The sequence below is a fragment of the Strigops habroptila genome, chromosome 5 (genome assembly GCF_004027225.2).
Source record: "Strigops habroptila isolate Jane chromosome 5, bStrHab1.2.pri, whole genome shotgun sequence".
NCBI classification, from domain to species: Eukaryota; Metazoa; Chordata; class Aves; order Psittaciformes; family Psittacidae; genus Strigops; species Strigops habroptila.
Window position 1 is genome coordinate 4,923,151 of NC_044281.2, and position 20,873 is coordinate 4,944,023.

Consider the following 20,873-nt stretch of genomic DNA (forward strand, 5'->3'; position numbering starts at 1 on the left):
TTTGCTTCAGAAGTACTTCAGGCAGCCCATCTGTGTTTCTGAGGCTGGGAGCAAGAAACGCTGCAGTCAGTGGGGAGAGTGGAGTTTACAAGCAGAAGCCTTGAAAATGTCACCTTTGTGTATGAACTGAAATGGGTTTCAAAGTCTCTAAAATGATCAGTATTATGGGAAAGAACAAAACCTGGCTTCAACTTTCATAACGTGGCAGTCTTTTAGGTCTTTAAAACTTGCTTCTGGGACTATGGGGAGTTGGGAAGCTAATTGGATTTGGATGAGTAGAGTGCGTGTAGGTATTCACAGTTTCTTGCAGTGGGGTGTCTTCCAGGAGATCCGTTCTTCAAACAAGTGGATAGTTACTTGAACACTGCCTCAAATACAAGTGAAGAGCTTAGAAAGCCACCTGCTCGTATCTCCTTGGGGTGGCATAGGTGCAATATATACCTGTATTCAAACCCCAACAAACTTAATACTGCTTTCCTCCTTCAGGAGCAGCTCTCCAGGTACTTGGGAAAGGGGGATGTCCTTAGTGGGGCTGTTCTCTTGATGCAGGACCATTGGAACTGCAGTGCCTCTTGCTGCTACGGCTGGTTTAATCCAAACCCAGGGAGGTGGCAGCTCACTGGATGGCTTTGGATCTCTCTGTGTTCTCTTGTGCTTCTCTTCCTAAACCTTCTTGGCCCTTGTCACGTAAGACCTTGGAGTTACAGATGCGATGGCTCGGTGAGAATCGCAGTTGTGACTCCTGAATGAGTGTTTGGTAGAACATAAGACTACTAATAGGGGAAAGGTTTGTCTGCTCTGATAGTTAACCCTTTCAAATGTAAAGAAACTATTGCAGTTGTCTTTAGAAATACAGCTTCAACTTCCTATTGACAGTGACCCTTGACATGAAGGGGTATGATAGAAACTCAAGGCCTGTTGTCAACTGGTCCACTGGAGACTATTTAAAGGGTGAAAACCATGGTTTTAAACTAGAAGAAGGGAGATTCAGGCTGGATGTGAGGAAGAAGAAATTCTTTACAATGAGGGTGGTAAAACACTGGCACAGGTTGCCCAGAGATGTGGTGGATGCACCATCCCTGGGGACATTCCAGGCCAGGCTGGATGTGGTTCTGGGCAACCTGATCTAGATGAAGATGTCCCTGCTCATTGCAGGAGGTTCGAACTGGATGAGCTTTGAAGGTCCCTTCCAACCCAAACTGTTCTATGATTCGAAATGATCTTGTGGTGCTATTTGTTACAGAATCATAGGATGGTGTTCTGCAGGTAGGCTTTGTCTGAGCATCTATTTTCAAACAGTATCAACCTCCACAAAGTCTTAAATATCATCAAATGCTGTTGAGAAACTCTCCCTGTGCCCTTCCTAGGCGCTGGGTTCTTCCTTTGCCTGTAGTTCTGAGCATTGAGTTGAAACTCTACAGTGTGTAACAGTCGTGTACCCAGTGTATTGTGGTATTCTGACTGCCTGGTTCTTTTAGAGTCAGTTTTATAAGAATAGGTAGAAACAGTTTCCAAGCCTTGCCAAAGGTGACATCTGAACTTCTCCTGTCAGTTCTGATAGCTCTTTTGATTACATGGCTACAGGTAATTCTTGCTAATGATGGCCATGGTTCAACAGAAGGCTCTGGCTTAGCTCGAGCCTGTTAAGCCTTGCTTCAGTGGGTACAAGCTTTCTTCTCTAATCTCCCAACTCATCACTAATGGGCTGGTTTAGGAACAGTGCTATCAAACTGTTGCAGCAGAGATGAATGGAAGTGGTTTGCTTTTAATTTCTTTGCCTTTTTTCTGCCTTCTCATCTGCAAAGCTCTCTTGTGAGAAATGGTGCGTCCTGAAGGCTTCTCACTGAGCAAGGTGATACGGAGAAGACTAAGTTAGCTAAGTAAAGTCTGAGTTTGCCCCCTCATTCTTCCCCCATCACTGCCACTTCTTTTGTTCTGTTTGGACTAAACTTCCTCAGAGAATAAGACATAACTTTCATGGAAGTAAGAATACCCAGGTGGGAGAAGTTAGTTACAAGCAGAAGCCTTGAAAATGTCACCTTTGTGTATGAACTGAAATGGGTTTCAAAGTCTCCAAAATGATCAGTATTGTGGGAAAGAACAAAATCTGGCTTCAACTTCCATAACGTGGCAGTCTTTTAGGTCTTTAAAACTTGCTTCTGGGACTATGGGGAGTTGGGAAACTAAGTGGAACTCAGTAACTTCCAATAGGTAAATCAATCTGTCTTGAGCCATAGATATAGGATAAAGACCTTAACCTTTGTTTTCTGCACCAAAGGCTCTCTCCACAGTCTCCTATTTGAGCTTTGAGGTAAGTTCTTGTGAGATTAACTTGCCACAAAAATGTGTGTGGGTGAGCTGTGATCATATGAGGAGCAGGAGAAGCAGGTGGGTGCTGGGGTCCCTCATGCCACAAGCACTGTGTGCCCATCACTGTGTGGTGCCCACTGCTCTGGAGGAACAAGCAGCTCCCTGCAGGTGTTGGCAGCTTTTGTGGAGTCCTGGACAGTGGTTGGAACAGCTTTGGGTGGAATCAGAGAGTCATGGAATGGTTTGGGTTGGAAGGGAACTTAAGATCACCCAGTTCCAACCCCTGCCACGGGCAGGGACACCTTCCACTAGAGCAGGTTGCTCCAAGCCCCTGTGTCCAACCTGGCCTTGAACACTGCCAGGGATGGGGCAGCCACAGCTTCTCTGGGAAAAGTCTGTCCCAGCCCCTCAGCACCCTCCCAGGGAAGAGCTTCTGCCTCAGAGCTCATCTCAATCTCCCCTCTGGCAGGTTCAAGCCATTCCCCTTGTCCTGTCCCTACAGGCCCTTGTCCAAAGCCCTTCTCCAGGTTTCCTGGAGCCCCTTTAGGCACTGGAGCTGCTCTAAGGTCTCCCCTTCAGGAGCCTTCTCTTCTCCAGGCTGACCGAGCCCGGCTCTCTCAGCCTGGCTCCAGAGCAGAGCTGCTCCAGCCCTCGCAGCAGCTCCGTGGCCTCCTCTGGCCTCACTCCAGCAGCTCCACGTCCCTCTTGTGCTGTTGCCCCAGAGCTGGATCAGGACTGCAGGGGGGGTCTCCCCAGAGCGCAGCAGAGGGGCAGAATCCCTTCCCTTGACCTGCTGGGCAGGATGAAGGGGTGGGAGGCAGGAGGATGGGCTTTCCCATGCAGCGGTGGGAGCGGGAGGCTGCATAGACCTAGTCAAGACAAAGCTCAGAGGCATGATGTGCCCTTTGGCTTTTGGCAGAGGAGTCGCTGCTTCTAACAGCACTGGAACAAAGTGGGGGAAAAAACTATGCTGCAATCTTGGTATAAAAGATCAAGTTGCTGCAAAGTGAAATTAAGAAAATGAGGCTAATTAAGATAACACGGAGGATTATGGCAAAGCTCGGGGGAAAGCATGTTTAGTTTCACTTCTTAACCTGCTCCCTTGCCCACAGTTTACACTTACCTTAAGTAACCTGTGGTGCTGATGCTGCTCGTGTTACTCACAGCCCAGTCAGTGCTGGTATGTGTGTGTTCCCCCACTGAGCTTAAATGATTTCTTGTGGTCGCCTTGAACTTCCCCCCCCCTTCACTTTTAGTGCCTCGAGTTTCACTATCGTTTGGTTCTTTAATCAGGAAAGATTGTTCTGCTGATACTAGTTCTACATAAAGATCAGCTTAAAAAAGCCCAAACACTTGAAGTTAATCACTCAACTGATTTGTATTTGTTTAAAGTTCACTTTCCTTTGTAAAAGCTGCAAATCTCCATGTTCAATGAAGCATTTTGTTTATGAAATGTTATCTTGCAGGGATTAGCCAGTCGGAATGCAAATGCTCTATTCTTTCTTCCGAGCCGCTCTTTGCGGAGCTGCACATTTCATTTCCATTTGGAAGTGCTGAATGTTTGATAATTAGGAATATTGAAGTTGAAGAATGAGCTGCCTCTCGGATACACGCGACTCTGCAGCAGGATCCTAAAGCCTGAGAGGAGATACCAGAGGAAGCAGAACGCTTCCCGCTCCCACACCATGGGAAGCGGAGCGAGCACGTCACGTGCTGTGATTTGCTGGGCTCATGAGTACTTGTGTGTGGTGGTGGTGGTGGTGGTTTATCTGCTGAGTGCAAGGAGCCCCTCTCCTTTCCCAGGCCGTGGCTCAATGAGGCGTGCAAAGCCATTTCAGAGCTTGCCTTGGGAACCTCTCCAACAGTTTGCACCATGCAATGAATATTTTATGCCTTCTCTTTTGAAAGATGAAGAAGTTTCTGTGCAGATGCATTTCAAAGCGGCTTTAAATGACACTGACCTACTTTCTGGCAGTCATGCTTCTGTTTCTGTAAGTAATCTGGGGGCAAGAGCGTTCTTTAAAGAAACATAAGGACTAGAGGAGTCGTTTCCAGTCCTCCTTGAGCAGGGCTGGGGCACAACTGATGCCTGGTGGCTATCCTCTGGAAGAACATCTGGACAGTGTAACCCTGCTTCCTTTACCTGTCTGCTGCTCTGCTTCATTATGGCTGGGTTATTCTATGCTGGGCATTCAGGCTCCTAGTAAAATACTACCAGTAGTGAGTCTAGGTAGAACCTCATGATTTCTGAGGCTGTCTTTACATTAATTTTTTGGTGGAAATACAAAGATTTCTCCAGACCTGTTCCTCCTCTCACACTGCCATGTGTGTGCTCCATGGGAAGCTGAAGTTTTGGGGTAAGGCTCAACTGTTTGGGAGGTCCAGAAGAGGTAAAAGGAGCTCCTTTGAAGGAATGCTGATGCCTGTTCTTTACAGCAGTAGGTTAAGTGCTCAGCACGTGGACTAGGAGCTCAATAGCAAGAGCTCCTGCTATGCCTTGAAGCTGTTGTCCTGAGCAGTCTGGTCCCCCAGGTTTGGGGTTTGGTTGAGAAGGACACTCAGCAACAAGGTCTTGGCGCTAAGAGACTTGGTTGGAATAGCTGAAAACCCTTGGAGATGGAAACTGGGCACATCTCTGTATACTTTTCTTTCTTCAGCCTACAATAGAATGCCTATTCCACTTGCATTCTGCTGCTTATGTATCATGAAATCATCCCAGCCTGGTTTGGGTTGGAAGAGACCTTAAAGCTCATCCAGTTCCAACCCCTGCCATGGGCAGGGACACCTTCCACTAGAGTAGGTTGCTCCAAGCCCCTGTGCCCAACCTGGCCTTGAACACTGCCAGGGTTGGGGCAGCCACAGCTTCTCTGGGAAAAGTCTGTGCCAGCGCCTCAGCACCCTCACAGGGAAGAGCTTCTGCCTCAGAGCTCATCTCAATCTCCCCTCTGGCAGGTTAAAGCCATTCGTGTAAGAGGAACCTGTCCTGGATTTCCTCTAAGAACAGTCGTATCATTTTGGGGACCTTGGAAGTTTTAAGGCTGCTACCACGAAACCTGTGAAGTTTTCACTTTTTGGAGCATCAAATAGTTGAGACTTTCTGTACAAGGTTTTTATTATACCCTCAAAAGAGAAGAATTGTTTTGTGCTTCAACTTGGGGTTCAAGCTGAAGTTCCTCCTAGGTCAGTGTCCCTGCTAAGTATGTTCTTCTCATTTCTACTTTTGCTTTAAATGCAGTTCTTTGCACTTCGGAATTCTTTAAAAGCCTCTTTCTAAAGTAAGTTTTTTAGCCTGTGATGTGTGCTGCAGTGCAAAGATGAGAAGCAGGTACTTCTGATGAGAGGCAGAGAACTCTGCATTATTTGGAATGAGGTACAGGCTAGGAAAAGGATATCAAAAAGGTTGCGCTTTTAAAGTCAGATGATGCTGTTTGAGATGGTCCTTGGAACCCTGCATCTCACTTGGAAAGGAGAAAAACCTTTTTCTACACAGTTATTACGTTTTTGTTACTTACATTTGGTCAACCTGAATTTGACCTGTATCTTATCTCATATCTATTTCCCCACATTAAATTAGTTTCTGGACTGTAGTAAGGTGGATATTCTCAGCATGTCTCTCAAGTTATTTAGCTTGTTGTCTTCATGCCAGGCTCTCGCACTGCTGAGGCTTGGCTGTGTGCCTTTGATGTGGCCAGATCTATTAGGGCAGAGCTGATGGCGAAGGAACGTTTCAGTCACCCCACTGCATCTGAAAGAGGTTCAAGAGCAGGGGCAAAAAATCCACTTATTCTCAGAGGGTTGTCAGCCACGCATGGCATTTTTCATCCTTTAGGAATTTAGCTGTCTGCTTACCTGGGCTTTCACAGGCACTGCTTACCCTCACTGCCAAGGGAAAACATATTCCTTTACTTTTGAGAGCTCTTGGACTAAACAGAATCACAGAATCCCAGCCTGGTTTGGGTTGAAGGGACCTTCAAGCTCATCCAGTTCCAACCCCCTGCCAGGGGCAGGGACACCTTCCACTAGAGCAGGTTGCTCCAAGCCCCTGTGTCCAACCTGGCCTTGAACACTGCCAGGGATGGGGCAGCCACAGCTTCTCTGGGAAAAGTCTGTGCCAGCGCCTCAGCACCCTCACAGGGAAGAGCTTCTGCCCAAGAGCTCATCTCAATCTCCCCTCTGGCAGGTTCAAGCCATTCCCCTTGTCCTGTCCCTACAGGCCCTTGTCCAAAGCCCCTCTCCAGGTTTCCTGTAGCCCCTTTAGGCACTGGAGCTGCTCTAAGGTCTCCCCTTCAGGAGCCTTCTCTTCTCCAGGCTGCCCCAGCCCAGCTCTCTCACCCTGTCTTCAATGAGGATGATCATATTCATAGGTTAACACCAGGAAATAAAACACTGCCTGGATTTTAGGGTACCTTCAGCATGGCTGTTGTCTAGTTTTCATGAATTTGCACTGAAGAACTTCAAAGATGCTCAGTGGGGTTAAGCCTCAAGTAATTGATCCAACTAACTGGCAGTGTTGCACAAGTACTGAGGCAGGATGAGCAGAGTTTAACCCTTTGTGCAGTTGTGCTTCAGAGTAAAACTGCAGCATCCTCTTTAGATGTTAACCCTTGTGTTGGTCTGGCCAAATGGAGATGCTGTGGCCCTTTTTGTCCTGTGTTGCTGTTGTCTTCTGTATTCCTATTTCTTATTTGGTACTTTTTCTCTTCCCTAATTTCTCTAATTGTGGTACTTGCTTTTCTTCCCCTTTCCCTTGTGTTGGAGAGCTGGAGGCTGGCTGGGGCAGGGGCCATGGCTCCAGTGACTCCCTTGCAAGAAGAGAACAGACAAGTGAATCTCTGTTAGCATCTTTGATACTGAGAAATGGGGTATGAAATTCATTCTTCCTTTTAGAAGCCTAAAATTAGTCTATCAGCAGATCTTTTAAAGGTTCTGTTTCTATTACCAAGATCAAAATACTGTTGATCATCAGTTACTGAGGAAATCAGATGCTTTACCTGCAGTGCCCTTGTTTGCTTTGGAATACCCAACAGCTCTTGGCATTTCCCCCGGGAGCTGCTCTCACAGCTGATGCTCGATAAGACTGATGTGCTGAAATGTTGAAGCAAGTTTTCACTCTTTCCTAAGGGTGAAGCTAATATTAAACTTTGCACCTATTGGAAATGGAATTACATGCACAGAAATACTCGTGAGCTTTTCTGAGATCCTCCTGTCTCCCTCTGATCTCTTTAAAATGGAATGAAATCAAGATTACTTAATGTCTACTTTCAACCAAAAGAAACATGTGCTGACTGTGACAGTTTGGTCTTGAACTTCAAGCATGATTCAAGCTTCTATTTTAATGCTTAAAACCCAGACAAGTACTTTGTAAAAGCCCTTTCAGGACTAGGCCAGATCCAGCAATACAGTCAATGCCCTGGAAAGCTCTTATTGCAGGTTGTGAACCTTCTAGCACAGGCATGCTCTGCCTTCACCTTGCTCCATGGGTTATGGGCTCCTGACATCCACACTGCTGTCTGCTGAAGGGGAGAGTCTATATCAGGACCATAATTGGGAATATTTGCTAGTTAATACATCTGTATTTAGCAGTTCTGAAGCAAAGTCTCTTCACAAAATAATGCTAAGCTGCTTCTCTTTGCTTATTTAACTTTCCTAAGCAGTGGTGCAGCATGTCCTTCTGACTGTGAAAACCTTTCCCTGTCTGCCTGTCAGCCAGCATTGATGGAGAAACTCAGCTTGAAGGTGGTACAACTGGTGGCACCAATTCTCCTGAGTGTTATCATGTGTGTGTGGGTTCAGTGGGGCACTGTTAATCCTCCTTCAAACCCCAGCAGCACAAGCTTTGCCAGGGAATCCACAGGCAAGACTTAATCGTTCCAGGGTTTGTATCTGGTCTACTCAACTTTGGTGTAGCACCATCAGCTTTATTGTGAAGCCATGAATTGTAGAGTCTGAGTATATTCTGCAAGGATCATAGAATCCCAGCCTAGTTTGGGTTGGAAAGGACCTTAAGATCATCCAGTTCCAACCCACTGCCACGGGCAGGGACACCTTCCACTAGAGCAGGTTGCTCCAAGCCCCTGTGTCCAACCTGGCCTTGAACACTGCCAAGCCCAAGGGCGAGCTAGAATTGCTTGTGGTAGAGGGGAATACTGGAACCCTTCACTATGCCACAGCTCTGTGGTGGGGCTCCAACAGGATGGTGGGGAAAGGACAGATGAGCTCAAAGAAATAACTTAAATAAAAATCAAACCCCCTCAATCCTGACCCTTTCACCATTCAGGAATCATGTACTCGCGTGATCTGTAGCTATTAGGTTGCCAAAAGCACAGAAATAGCTTTACAGGGAGAATTGTAAGAGGGTTGAGGTGTAGTTTGTGTGCTTTGAACTGCCAGCCTTGGCTCCAGGGAACCACTTTGTCCTGGAAGGTGGCTGCTGTAGTGATGTAACCCCATCAAGGCTTTATTGACTAGAAAGGATCATGAGCCTTGGGGTGAGGGTTTGCTGCCTCTCTTGGCAGTGGACTTGCTGGATTGTGTGTTTTGTCATGTTTTACTCGATGGTGCTGTCCATGAACTGCTGTGTAATGACTCTCGATAGACCAAGATCAATGCAGCTATTTGGACGTGCGGTCATTGCTCCGCTTCCTCAGCTGGTGGAGTTGTTGAGATCCGAAAGCAGTTGGGTTTATTTACTACTTCTGTGAAGTTGGTTTCAGTATTTTTGATCAATGGACCAGTTCTTCAGGCAGCAAACCCTTAAAGCCTGGTGGTTTGAAGACAATCCGCTGAGAACGAGGTTTGGTTTGGTTTTACTCTTCTGTTTGGGCATTCAAAACTTGAGCTTTCCAGTTAAACAGCCTGCCCTCCCTCCTTTAACTGTGGCCTCTGCTCTGTGCTGGCTATAAAGAGAAACATCTTAGTCAAAAACTCTTCACGCTGGTGTGCTCGTGTTCTATAAACCACTTGAGCTGCTCTGGGGAGAAGACAGAGAAGCCTGAACTAGATTAATACCCCATCAAAAGATAACCCAGACCAGTAAAAAGACGAGCCCATAGACCAAACTCTGATAGTCCATCCAAGTATTGAATCTTTGACATCTGTCACTGATCCTGAAACCTCCAAGTACTTGCTTTATTCTAAATCAGGTAGGTCTCACCCAGCCTTTGCCAGGAGAAGACATGTGATTCCTACAGCTTCCTAAACCCAGAAGAAGGGCTCTGGCATCTGTTCCCTGCCAGCAGCAACTATCAGATTGGCATTAGATTTGTCTTTCCTTTCTTTCTACTTTCTTTCCAGCAGGTGGAAGGCCTGTTCTGCAGGCTCCTAACTCTTGACAGGTTTAGCACGATGGCTTCTTGGCAGGTAGAGGTGATGCTGTTCATTCAGTCTGCCATAAAGATTCTTGCCTTTTTGGTTTTCTTTCAAGTGAAGTGTCAGGCAGGAGCTATTTAAAATAGATTATGGGACTTCTGCCACTGGTTTACTTCTTAATATCCACCATTGCAGCAGGTAGAGCCAACTTGCAGGGTCACCGCTTCTGAATGCCCCAAATAGAATTGGGACAGGGTGAGCTCAACAACAGGGGTAGCAACAGTTCACGTTGACAAACATTTGGGTATGCTCTGATTTAGAATCATACAATCCCAGACTGGTTTGGGTTGGAAGGGACCTTCAAGCTCATCCAGTCCCAACCCCCTGCCACGGGCAGGGACACCTTCCACTAGAGCAGGTTGCTCCAAGCCCTTGTGTCCAACCTGCCCTTGAACACTGCCAGGGATGGGGCAGCCACAGCTTCTCTGGGAAAAGTCTGTGCCAGCGCCTCAGCACCCTCACAGGGAAGAGCTTCTGCCTTAGATCCAACCTGAACTTCCCCTGTTTCAGTTTGAACCCATCACCCCTTGTCCTATCGCTACAGTCCCCGACGAAGAGCCCCTCTCCAGCACCATTGTAGCCCCCTTCAGACGCTGGAAGCTGCTCTGAGGTCTCCACGCAGCTTCTCTTCTCCAGGCTGAACAGCCCCCGTGTTCTCAGCCTGTTTTCTCATGTATTTTCAGGAGGAAAGGCGTGCGTTTTAGGACAAGAGGAAACGGCCTCAAGCTGCACCAGGGCAGGTTTAGATGGAGATGAGGAACAATTCCTTCCCCAGAGGGTGCTCAGGCATTGGAACAGGCTGCCCAGGGCAGTGCTGGAGTCACGGTCCCTGCAAGTGTTCACACCCCGTGTAGCCGAGGCCCTCAGTGCCATGGGTTAGTGGTGGCCTTGGCAGTGCTGGGAACGGTTGGACTTGATGAGCTTAAAGGTCTTTTCCAACCCAGTTGATTTTGTGATTCATACTAATTCTGTTGAGGCACTGGCTTCTTGTGATCTCCAGAGTCTTCTTAAAGGAGCTCCTGTGTCAAAGTTGCCCTTTTAGTTTTAATTTTCATTGTGTTTGTCCTGCAAGACCTCAACATGGTGTTTGTAGCATTTTCTAACTGGGTGCTTCAAGAGAATTCCTCCTCCTCCACTGCTGAGTTTCTGGCACGGAGCATGAAATAGCTCTTGCGTCAGTAAATCGTCACAACCTTTGCAATGCAGTTGGACTCTAACGTGCCCCAAATAGGCCAGAGGTGGGCAAATCCTGCAGCTGCAAAGTGGGCAGTTCCATGAGTGCTGCGGGATGCGTGTGGCTGATGGGATATCAGAGCTGCTGCATTCCAGGTTACAGCTTGGGCCCCTTTCTCCCCACTTCACTTTTTAGGTTGTGGAATTGTAGTTTATGTAAAAACCTGTTGGTTTACAGCTGTCTCAGAGGATCATGGGTTTAGGTGCATTTGTGTTGTTTCCTGGAGTAAATCATTGAATCCTAGACTGGTTTGTGGTGGAAGGGACCTTAAAGCTCATCCAGCTCCAACAGGGCAGGGACACCTTCCACTAGAGCAGGTTGCTCCAAGCCCCTGTGTCCAACCTGGCCTTGAACACTGCCAGGGATGGGGCAGCCACAGCTTCTCTGGGAAAAGTCTGTGCCAGCGCCTCAGCACCCTCACAGGGAAGAGCTTCTGCCTAATGTGTGTGTGTGTGTGTGTGTTCATAGCTATGAGCAAGCCAAATGCCTTTCTCATCATACCTCAGTGGCTGGTATGAAACAAGGATCACCAGCTTGCTTGACCCTGATGCTGAAGGCTTTGCTGGTTTTCTTCAGTGGACTTGGGTGCTCCTCGCATCTCCTTACCTCTTGCTATCCTGATGTGTGTCAGTGGTTTCAGAGCTTGGCTGCTGCAATCCTCTCCTCCAAGGCTACTGTTTGAAGAGGCGGCTGATCTCAGTCAAGCATCTGCAATGGTCCATGGCTGTGTCTGCTTGGTGCTCCCCACCTTTGTGGTGGCTTCTGAGTGAGTCTGAGACCTCATTTCACTGCCTCACATTTGGTCACTTGGGAAGGCTCACTTTTGAGCTGCTGGGTTTCTTCTGGTCATTCTTTAAAGCTGAACCGATGTGTGCTTTTCTCATGGACAATATGGGTGGCACTGCACAAAAGAACAGGGTGGTTTGGGGATAATTGCCCAAAGTCATTGGGCAACAGTTACTTGATCTTTAGATGTCCTAGCAGGCAGGTGAAAGAAGCTTTCTATAAAGCCATTTGATTGAACAGCTCTTGTGCAAACCGGGTGCTGAATGCTTCAAGAAGGTAAGAAACCTGGTAAATGACTTGGCAGATTGTAAAGATAGGGTAGAGCTAAAGTTTTGGGCAATGCAGTGCCTGTATTTTTTAGGTAGGAGGATGAAAATGTGGATTTAATTGCCAGGATGACAGCACATTTCAGGTGTATCGGTCACTGCTGTCTCCATGCCTGGCTCAGGTAACAGATCCAGTTGCTCTCATTTGAAAGGAAACCAAAGTACAACTGATCAGTAATGCAAATACTCCTCTTCAGGTTGCTTTTCCTATTGTAAAAAGCAGTGGGGTTTTGTTGGGTTGTATTTGTTTTCCTCTGAGTGAAGTGAAATCACTCTCTGCAACAAGTTTTACTAGTGGTGGTAAGCAGGTTGCCCCGAATGTAACCCATGTGTTGCCTTCCATCTTGGGATAAGCTGTGGCAGTGGCAGAAGATGACAAGTTGTGACACTTGGGTTCTGGGGTGCTGTGGGTGCCTGCAGCTTGGCCAGAAGAGCTGCTGCTTTGCTGGAGCAGCTGGCTAAAGCCATTGCAGAACACAGCAGGAGGTTTGACAGTGTTCCTCCAGGCTCTCCATAGAGCAGGAAAGGAGCCAAGTGAAAATGGGAGGTGTTTGAAATGACTGAATGCTCTGAAATGTTGTCCTGCTGGAGGCATGCTAAAGTAATGTGTATAAATGGTGGGCTTCAGATTTAAAGCCTGTTTTCCCCCATCACAGAGTAGCTGCAGTCTGGTACTTCAGACACAGTCTTGTTAGGATTCTTGCAGGCAAGGTTCAGCCTGGAGAAGAGAAGGCTCCTTAAGGGGAGACCTTAGAGCAGCTCCAGTGCCTAAAGGGGCTCCAGGAAACCCAGAGAGGGGCTTTGGACAAGGGCCTGTAGGAACAGGCCAAGGGGAATGGCTTGAACCTGCCAGAGGGGAGATTGAGATGAGATCTAAGGCAGAAGCTCTTCCCTGTGAGGGTGCTGAGGCGCTGGGACAGACTTTTCCCAGAGAAGCTGTGGCTGCCCCATCCCTGGCAGTGTTCAAGGCCAGGTTGGACACAGGGCTTGGAGCAACCTGCTCTAGTGGAAGGTGTCCCTGCCCGTGGCAGGGGTTGGGACTGGATGAGCTTTAAGGTCCCTCCCAACACAAACCATTCTATGATATGATTTTATGATATGATTTATGATATGATATGATTCTAAAGGGCAGCAGTGGTTCTGTCACCATGGCTTTTGGCAGCTGCTTGCCCATACCTGTGTAGGTGTGCAGACTGTGTGTGCCTTTCCTCTTTTTAATTGCCAAGTCGGATGGTGATGTTCCTGCTGTTGTGCTGTGCCTGTGGTGAGCCTGTGCCTCGCCTGAGTCAGAGGATCGTGGCAGAAGGTGACTGCTCAGGAGTATATGGTGCTGTTAGACAGCAACAAAGCTGTTGATTTGGCTCAGGGATGTAGGGTTGTGTGTATTCATGTGTGTGTATGTCTGTCCTAACTCCACCTTGGTTGCTAAAGCTTGAGTTTGTGAAGGAGTTCTGTTTAAGTTGACAATGGGATCATCTTTTGCTTCAGATACCTCCTCTGCAGTGGATACAGACAGCTCCTGTTTGCCTCAGGGTGTGATTGCCACTGGTTTGCCCAAGCTCTTCCTGGCTGAACTACCTCAAGTTCATTCCTTCGGGCTGTGCTTTCCTGCAGCCTGATGTTGGATCGGGGTGTCGTAGCCTGCTCATCACACTCATTTTCCCTGTTTCACATGTCTAACATACCTTTGAATAAATGGAGTATCAGCGTGGTCTGTGGTATAGATGATAAATGATGTTGGGCTAAAGAAGAACTTGGTGATTGCTGAGTAATACTCTGTTAAATCAAGGTGGGCTTTGCTTTCCTTCCCTCAGGAACTGGTCACTGAAGAGCTGGAGATTAAGTGCCCATGTTAATCAGGCTGGGACACGGTATGGTTGGTTCTGGGAGCTTTGAGCAGGGATTGAAGGTGCCCAGCACTGGCCATTACATGTTGAGTTGTCTCTTTGACCTGCCTCAAGTCCAAGAGGTGACCTCTGAGAAGTTACTGCCCTGTCTAATGGCTGCTGTGGAATCAGTCTTCACTGGTGCTCATTGCTGGAGCATCCAGGATGCTGGTAGTGCCATCACAGCGCGCACAGAGTGTGGCTGGATGCATCTAGCAACAGTTGTGTTAGCCTCTGGGATTTGGCCAGCTAGGCACCATCTAGAGAAACAAGAGTTGCTGAATAAGCAAGTTAAAACTGGACACGCAGAGTGCAGCCTTTGCCTACCCAATGAATTAGTAATGCATTGCTCTGGGTGTGTTGGCCTCGAAGTAGGGTAGATGACACTGCTGCTGAGTAGATACTTTCATTGAAAGTCAGTCCCTATAGAAACATAGAATCCCAGACTGGTTCGTGTTGGAAGGGACCTTAAAGCTCACCCAGTTCCAACCCCCTGCCACGGGCAGGGACACCTTCCACTAGAGCAGGTTGCTCCAAGCCCTGTCCTTCAGCCGTGGGAGCTGGGCTGTGCCAGGCCATGGTCCCTCCTGGGGCAGGTGAGCTGGGAGCAGGGCTGGTGGCAAGCAGTGTGCTTCCAGTGTTGTGGTTTGCTTTTTGAGCTCCTCAAGCTGCCAAAGCTCTGCAGAAATCACTTGTTTTTATAGTGAAATAATGATGCTCGTAGGTGGTTTAGACACAGATATAGTTGTGGCTTTAGCAAGCGAAAGTATGAGGCAGTTCTATTGAAAGATTGCTTTTGTCGTGCTAGAATCTCCTTTTTTCTCTTGCAAGTAACAAGTGTTGGACTATTTCTTTTGATCTGTAATGTCTTCCCCCCCCCTTCCTCCCAGTATCTTCAACTGGAAGCATTTTGCACTAAGAAGTAGCAAGTAGCGTTTAGAAACTGCTGGCACTGAGACTGGAACTGGCTCTTATTCTGAAGGAGGCAGAATGCTCATTATTCACTTTCTTAATGCTGTTTTTTTTCCTCCTGTTTTCCTGCAAGACTGTATTTTCATCATGTCTGTGAGCTCGCCTGTTGTTGTCACATTTGCAAGTTGTTAATAACATCCTGGTTTGTTAATATATTCTTTGTATTGGCACAGTTGAAGTGATTTATTGTCTTAATCCCCTTTGTTTACCACTCTGCTGCTTCCAAGTCAGTGATTCTGCTGACTCAGCTGCACAGGGGATACCTTTGTGTGCAGGGAAGATGCAGGGAGGAAAACTGAGGCCTGGGTGTCTCCTCTCCCTCCTCCTCCTCCCAAATGGGAACCAGTGGAGCCTGCTGGACACTTCCACTGATTGCTGATTCCTTTCATTGGAGAATACCTGGCTTGGAGTTTCTCCATGACCTCATTCATGTGTCAGATGCAGTCAGAGGTGTTGGAGCTGTAAGGCTCTTCAACACAGGCAGCCCTGCTAGCGAATGCTGGGCTGCATGCACTGTCCTGCTCTCCAAATTCTAGTTCAAGCCCTTTTTTTAGCTGCTGAGAAGATGAATTCAACAGTGTGGGTTTCCCCCCCCTCCTCGCTGCTATCGGACTCCTGAAATGCTGCTGTGGACCTCTTTCCAGGATAACAACCACTGAAACGTCTAATTATGGAGCAGCCTCTCATTCCAAGCATCACTTGCTCGCAGGGCTTTCTGATCCCTGGTGCAGATTCTTCAAACCACTGACCTTTGCAGAGTGCCCTTGGCTGTGCCAGCAGAGGAGCGTGCTGGCAGCTCGAAGATGTTTTGTCTGGCGTTTGAGCACAAGTGAAAATTTACTGCTGGTGGAAACAGATGAGAGGGCAGAAAACACGACGCGCGCCGAGGTTTCGGGTGCCTGGCCTTGTCTGATGGTGAATGCTTGTGGCAGTTCCTTCTCCTGTGTTGAAAGGTGACATTCATGGGGGGGGGTTAAGCAGGAATTGGGCAGTGTGTGTGACAGCTGTGTTGTCAGTGTGGTTTGCTGGCTCCCTATGACTCGGCCTGGCCTATAAATAAGCAGTTGTACAGAGCCTTGCACATGCAACTCGTTGCAATGCTGCCGCTCCGATGCGGAGCAGCCAGATGTCACAACGCTCTCCTGCTTGCTCTCAGCAAGTAAAGCTATGGGAGGAAAACACCTACAGCTCTGCAAGACACAATAGCAGAGTGGAGGGAGCCGGGGGTGATGCGTGTGAAGGATCTGTGATTTGTGATACTGGAGGCTTAAAGGCAAAAATAGCATCATTTCTAATAGTAAAAGTGAAGGCTTCTGCACTACGCATTTGCATTCTGCCAGTCTGGAATGAATGGAGGAGTAGCTTGCTTGCAGATGACAAGCAGGAATGAATAAGTGCTTAAAATTTGGGTGCTGAAGAAACAGCTTTTTCAGCTTGGCCTCTGGAGAAGTCAGAGCCACGGAGCCCCTTTTCTCGTGCTATCCTAAATAAACACGTCAGGATGCACGACATGGAACCTCCTTCATCCTCCCTGTGGAGCTCGCTGCTCTGCTCGGGGACTTGTTATGACTAGGGCTGTGTGCTGATGCTTTGGAGAGGACCCCCCCTTGCTGCCTGCTCCCCCCCATGTGCAGGAGGGAGGTATTCAAAGAAAATCCACTGCTTTGAACTTCTTCACCAGCATAAACATCAGCATGGGGTAGGAGGTAACGTAGGCAACGGTGTCTTACTAGGAGCGAGTAAATTTGGGCCAGGTTGGACACAGGGGCTTGGAGCAACCTGCTCTAGTGGAAGGTGTCCCTGCCTGTGGCAGGGGGTTGGAGCTGGACGAGCTTTAAGGTCCCTTCAGCACAAACCAGTCTGGGATTTTTACCTCAGTTGCAAGTTTTGCCTTATCAAAGTACCAAAAAACCACCGAGTAACACCCCCAACCTCGAGGGTTTCTTACATTTATAACAAAGCTGTTGCAGTTCAATTGTTTTAGGCATGTAATGTGACCCTGATGTGCATGATGCGGGAAGTGATATTGGTTTGGCTTTTTTCTTCCCTTTTTTCCCCCCTTTGCTTTCCCTCTTCCCCTAAGCCACTCCTTCAATTAGTTCCTCTGGGCTTGCTAGGAACCTAGTCCAGTGCAGATACCTTCAGAGGGGGAAAACCACCTCATGGTTAAGAAGTTGAATATGCCTCATCCTGTCTTTATGTTCTAAGATTAATACTATTAATTGCTTGGTGCTTAATGATTAACTTGATAAGACATGGCCAGCAGGGACTCCCTGGCCACCAAAACACCCTTTTTGCTTCTGTGTTTGCCCCAGGTGGCAACAGGTACTTGTAGTTCCCAAGGGATCTGCTGCTTAAAACTGGTATTTGGGAGTATTTTTCCACTTGTCTGCCCATTCCTAATGCCTTCGGCACCTCAGATACCCTCTGCACACCACATAATGTAAATGGGTGCATATGTAAGAATAAGGTGAGGAGAAAAGCCAATAACTGGCCTTTGGAAATCAGAAAGGATTAAGGGGATTATCTCTCAAGGCTTTTATTATATTCATATTTGGCTCCAACTTAAATGTCACTAACCTCCTACTCGGAGAGGTCCCATCTGCAGGGAGTCTTGGCAGGTCTTTCCTGAGCAGAACATGGGAATCTTGTAGCTGCTCTTGTCAGTTTGGTTCAGATGTCAGGGCTACCTGTCCCAAAGACCAAAACCAAGCTGTTGTGGAAGAGACAGGGTAGAAAAAAGTCTTTTTAGCAAGTTTTTATCATTTCTAATAGTTGAAAATGAGATTTGGTCACTTCTCCTCAAAGCAGCGTTAGGTCCCTGCAAGCCTGACAGTAGGTGATTGTGCGAAGGAGTCAGTGGCATGTGGTTGAACCCCTTTTAGCAGGGTGCTGGAAAGAGGAGTTGCCTGCAGTGTTATTCACTGAACTCTTCAGGTATCAAAGGGTTCCTGCATCATCCAGAATTTCCTGTGAGTGGGCTTGTGCAGAGGAAAATGGTAATTAGTTCTTATGAGTGGTTGTGTGTGATCTTATCGTAGAATCCCAGCCTGGTTGTGTTGGAAGGGACCTTAAAGCTCATCCAGTTCCAAGCCCCTGCCACGGGCAGGGACACCTTCCACTAGAGCAGGTTGCTCCAAGCCCCTGTGTCCAACCTGGCCTTGAACACTGCCAGGGATGGGGCAGCCACAGCTTCTCTGGGAAAAGTCTGTGCCAGCGCCTCAGCACCCTCACAGGGAAGAGCTTCTGCCTTTGAGCTCATCTCAATCTCCCCTCTGGCAGGTTCAAGCCATTCTCCTTGTCCTGTCCCTACAGGCCCTTGTCCAAAGCCCCTCTCCAGGTTTCCTGGAGCCCCTTTAGGCACTGGAGCTGCTCTAAGGTCTCCCCTTCAGGAGCCTTCTCTTCTCCAGGCTGCCCCAGCCCAGCTCTCTCAGCCTGGCTCCAGAGCAGAGCTGCTCCAGCCCTCGCAGCAGCTCCGGGGCCTCCTCTGGCCTCGCTCCAGCAGCTCCACGTCCCTCTTGTGCTGTTGCCCCAGAGCTGGATCAGGACGGCAGGGGGGGTCTCCCCAAAAGCACAGCAGAGGGGCAGGATCCCCTCCCTGACCTGCTGCTCCTGCTCTGGGGGTGCAGCCCAGCACACGGGGGGGTTCTGGGCTCAAGCACACATGGCCTGTTCCCATGAGGAGCGGTACAGGCTTTGTGTAGGGAGGATGGAGTGAAACCTCGCTGATGCGTGGAGATCACCTGCATTGCGCTGAACCAGCTTCCTCCCAGCTGTGTAGCTTCCTGAATTGCGGTGAAGGAAGGATGTGCTGTTGACTCAGAAGAAGGCTTATAATGTGGTTTTAGGGCCAAGGTCAGCAAAGCAGGTGTCTGATTTAGAAAGTTATCTGTTTGCTGTATGCTCTTAAGATTGCGAATCACTGTGACAGCAGAAGTGACTTAAAATAATCGCTTTACAGACCCAAATTGGAAGGTGGAGCGGGGACATGGGCAATGTGGATTTGCATGTGGTTAGATAACAGTAATGTGACAGGGCTGAGTGGAATTTGTGTTTGCATCATTACATTTGACACTTGCTTGCTTAACTGTTACACCAGGGTGTAAACTGGTGTGTTCTCTGTGGCTTGTTCACATAAACTTTGTCCACAAGCTGGGTGCAGATTCAGCATCTGAGCTGGATTGTGCAATGGAATATGTTATATATGGATTTCAACCCATCCTTCCTCCTCCCCCCTCCAAAAATATCCATCCCTGTCTTACTTTTCCCTTTGAAAACTGCTGCTTTGGCTTTGATGCCTTTGCTGTGTGTGGCATAGCTGACATTTCTATGAACAAGAATGTAAACACCAAGACTCGCAGCAGAACTCTGCAAGCTCTGGTGCATCATCTGTTTGTTATGTCATCTGATCTAATGGGAGCGAAATAGAAACCAGATGTCAAGGCAGAGCAATTACAATTCTTCATCTGTGAGTATTACAGTAAATGGACTTTGTATTCCACCCCCTGCGCCCTAAATATGGAGTTTTATTTGTTATTGGGGGGTGGTGGTGTTGGGATAGTGCTGCAGGGGATGCAGAGCTCTCAGCGTGCTTCTTGCTTAAAGACTTTGTTATTCAGTGCTCGTGTTCTTTCATGTAATTAAAGCCTGTGTGTGCCTCTAGATCTGCAGTTCCTATTGAAGATGAGCTGGACAAGCTCAGCCCAGGAGGACACCTCTGCATGCCTGGCTCTGCGGGGTGTATGCTCAGAGCTGTGCACTTGTCAGCCCGGAGCTGCTTTACTTAGCCTTTATAAGGAAAATCCGATCAGTTTGGTTTGGTTCGGGGCAGGCTCTGCCTTGGCTTCTCAAGCTGAAGAAACATCTGGGAGCAGAGCAGATGGGAGCTGCGGTTAGCTCGGTTTCTTCAATTCACCATGTGAGTAGGAGGATAAGAGAGAAAATGGATAAGCATTGATTCTTTCTGTTGGGGAAATGGCTTCTTCCACTGCTAGTTTATCCAAGAGGTTTATCTCTGCTGCCTTCTATTAAATAAGGCAACCCCTTGGTCGAGAAAGAAATCGATAAGCATCTATCTTCACCTTCATATGCATCTTCACAAGTCGAGGCATATCTATGATCTCACTGAATGTTGGCTGATACGAATTTGCCTCTATCCTTCTCTTGTTTTTTAACCTCCTGGTTGTTTTGCTGCATCCTGCAGCCTGGATTTGGCACCCCTGATGTACAGCTCTTCTTGGCATGCTGCTTCACCAACAGCTCTAAGTGTTAGGGATGAAGCTTTCATGTTCCACTGAGTGAACATCAGTCTGTTCTGCACTGACAGCTTTCCCTGGGTGCAGCGCACCTTAGGTGCTAAACAGGCCTTTTGCTCACAGAGATGGAGAAAGTACAGTAAGTCTTTCATGAAGCAAGTATCTTCATTTACCTGTTAAGTACAGATAACTCCAAGAAATCCTTAAATAGAATCATGGAATCCCAGCCTGGTTTAGGTTGAAGGGACCCTAAAGCTCATCCAGTTCCAACCCCCTGCCACGGGCAGGGACACCTTCCACTAGAGCAGGTTGCTTCAAGCCCCATCTACCTTGGCCTTGGTGAAGCCAGAGCTGAAGGCAGCATCAGGCATTCCTGGTTGGAACTGCTTCCTTTCCAAATGGAGACCATAAAGCCCAATGGGGAACACATCCCCTTGGGTTAGTTACTGTGGACATTGGTCCAGCTCGCTTACAAAGGCACCTTTCTGAAGGTATTGATGCTCTTTCTATGCTGGTACTCTGAAAGCCAGGAGATTGGGAAGCCCTGTGGCTTGGTCCATATAAACACCTCGTTCCATGCCTCCTCTTCCATTATGGAAACTGGACCCTGTGCTAATGGGGCTTAAAACCATGGGAATGCATAATGGTAATGTTGGCCAGAGCATGGTGGCAGACAGCAATGACTCCTTTCAGTCAAACCTGGTGGACCATTTGTTTTAAGAAGGAAAACAAGTCA

At 48.0% G+C, this 20,873-nt stretch overlaps 1 protein-coding gene across 13 annotated transcripts in view; it reads left to right on the plus strand.

The window, feature by feature from the left end:
• HDAC4 (histone deacetylase 4) overlaps positions 1–20,873 on the plus strand; it is a 236,430-nt gene that overhangs the window by 29,641 nt on the left and 185,916 nt on the right. The window lies entirely within an intron of this gene.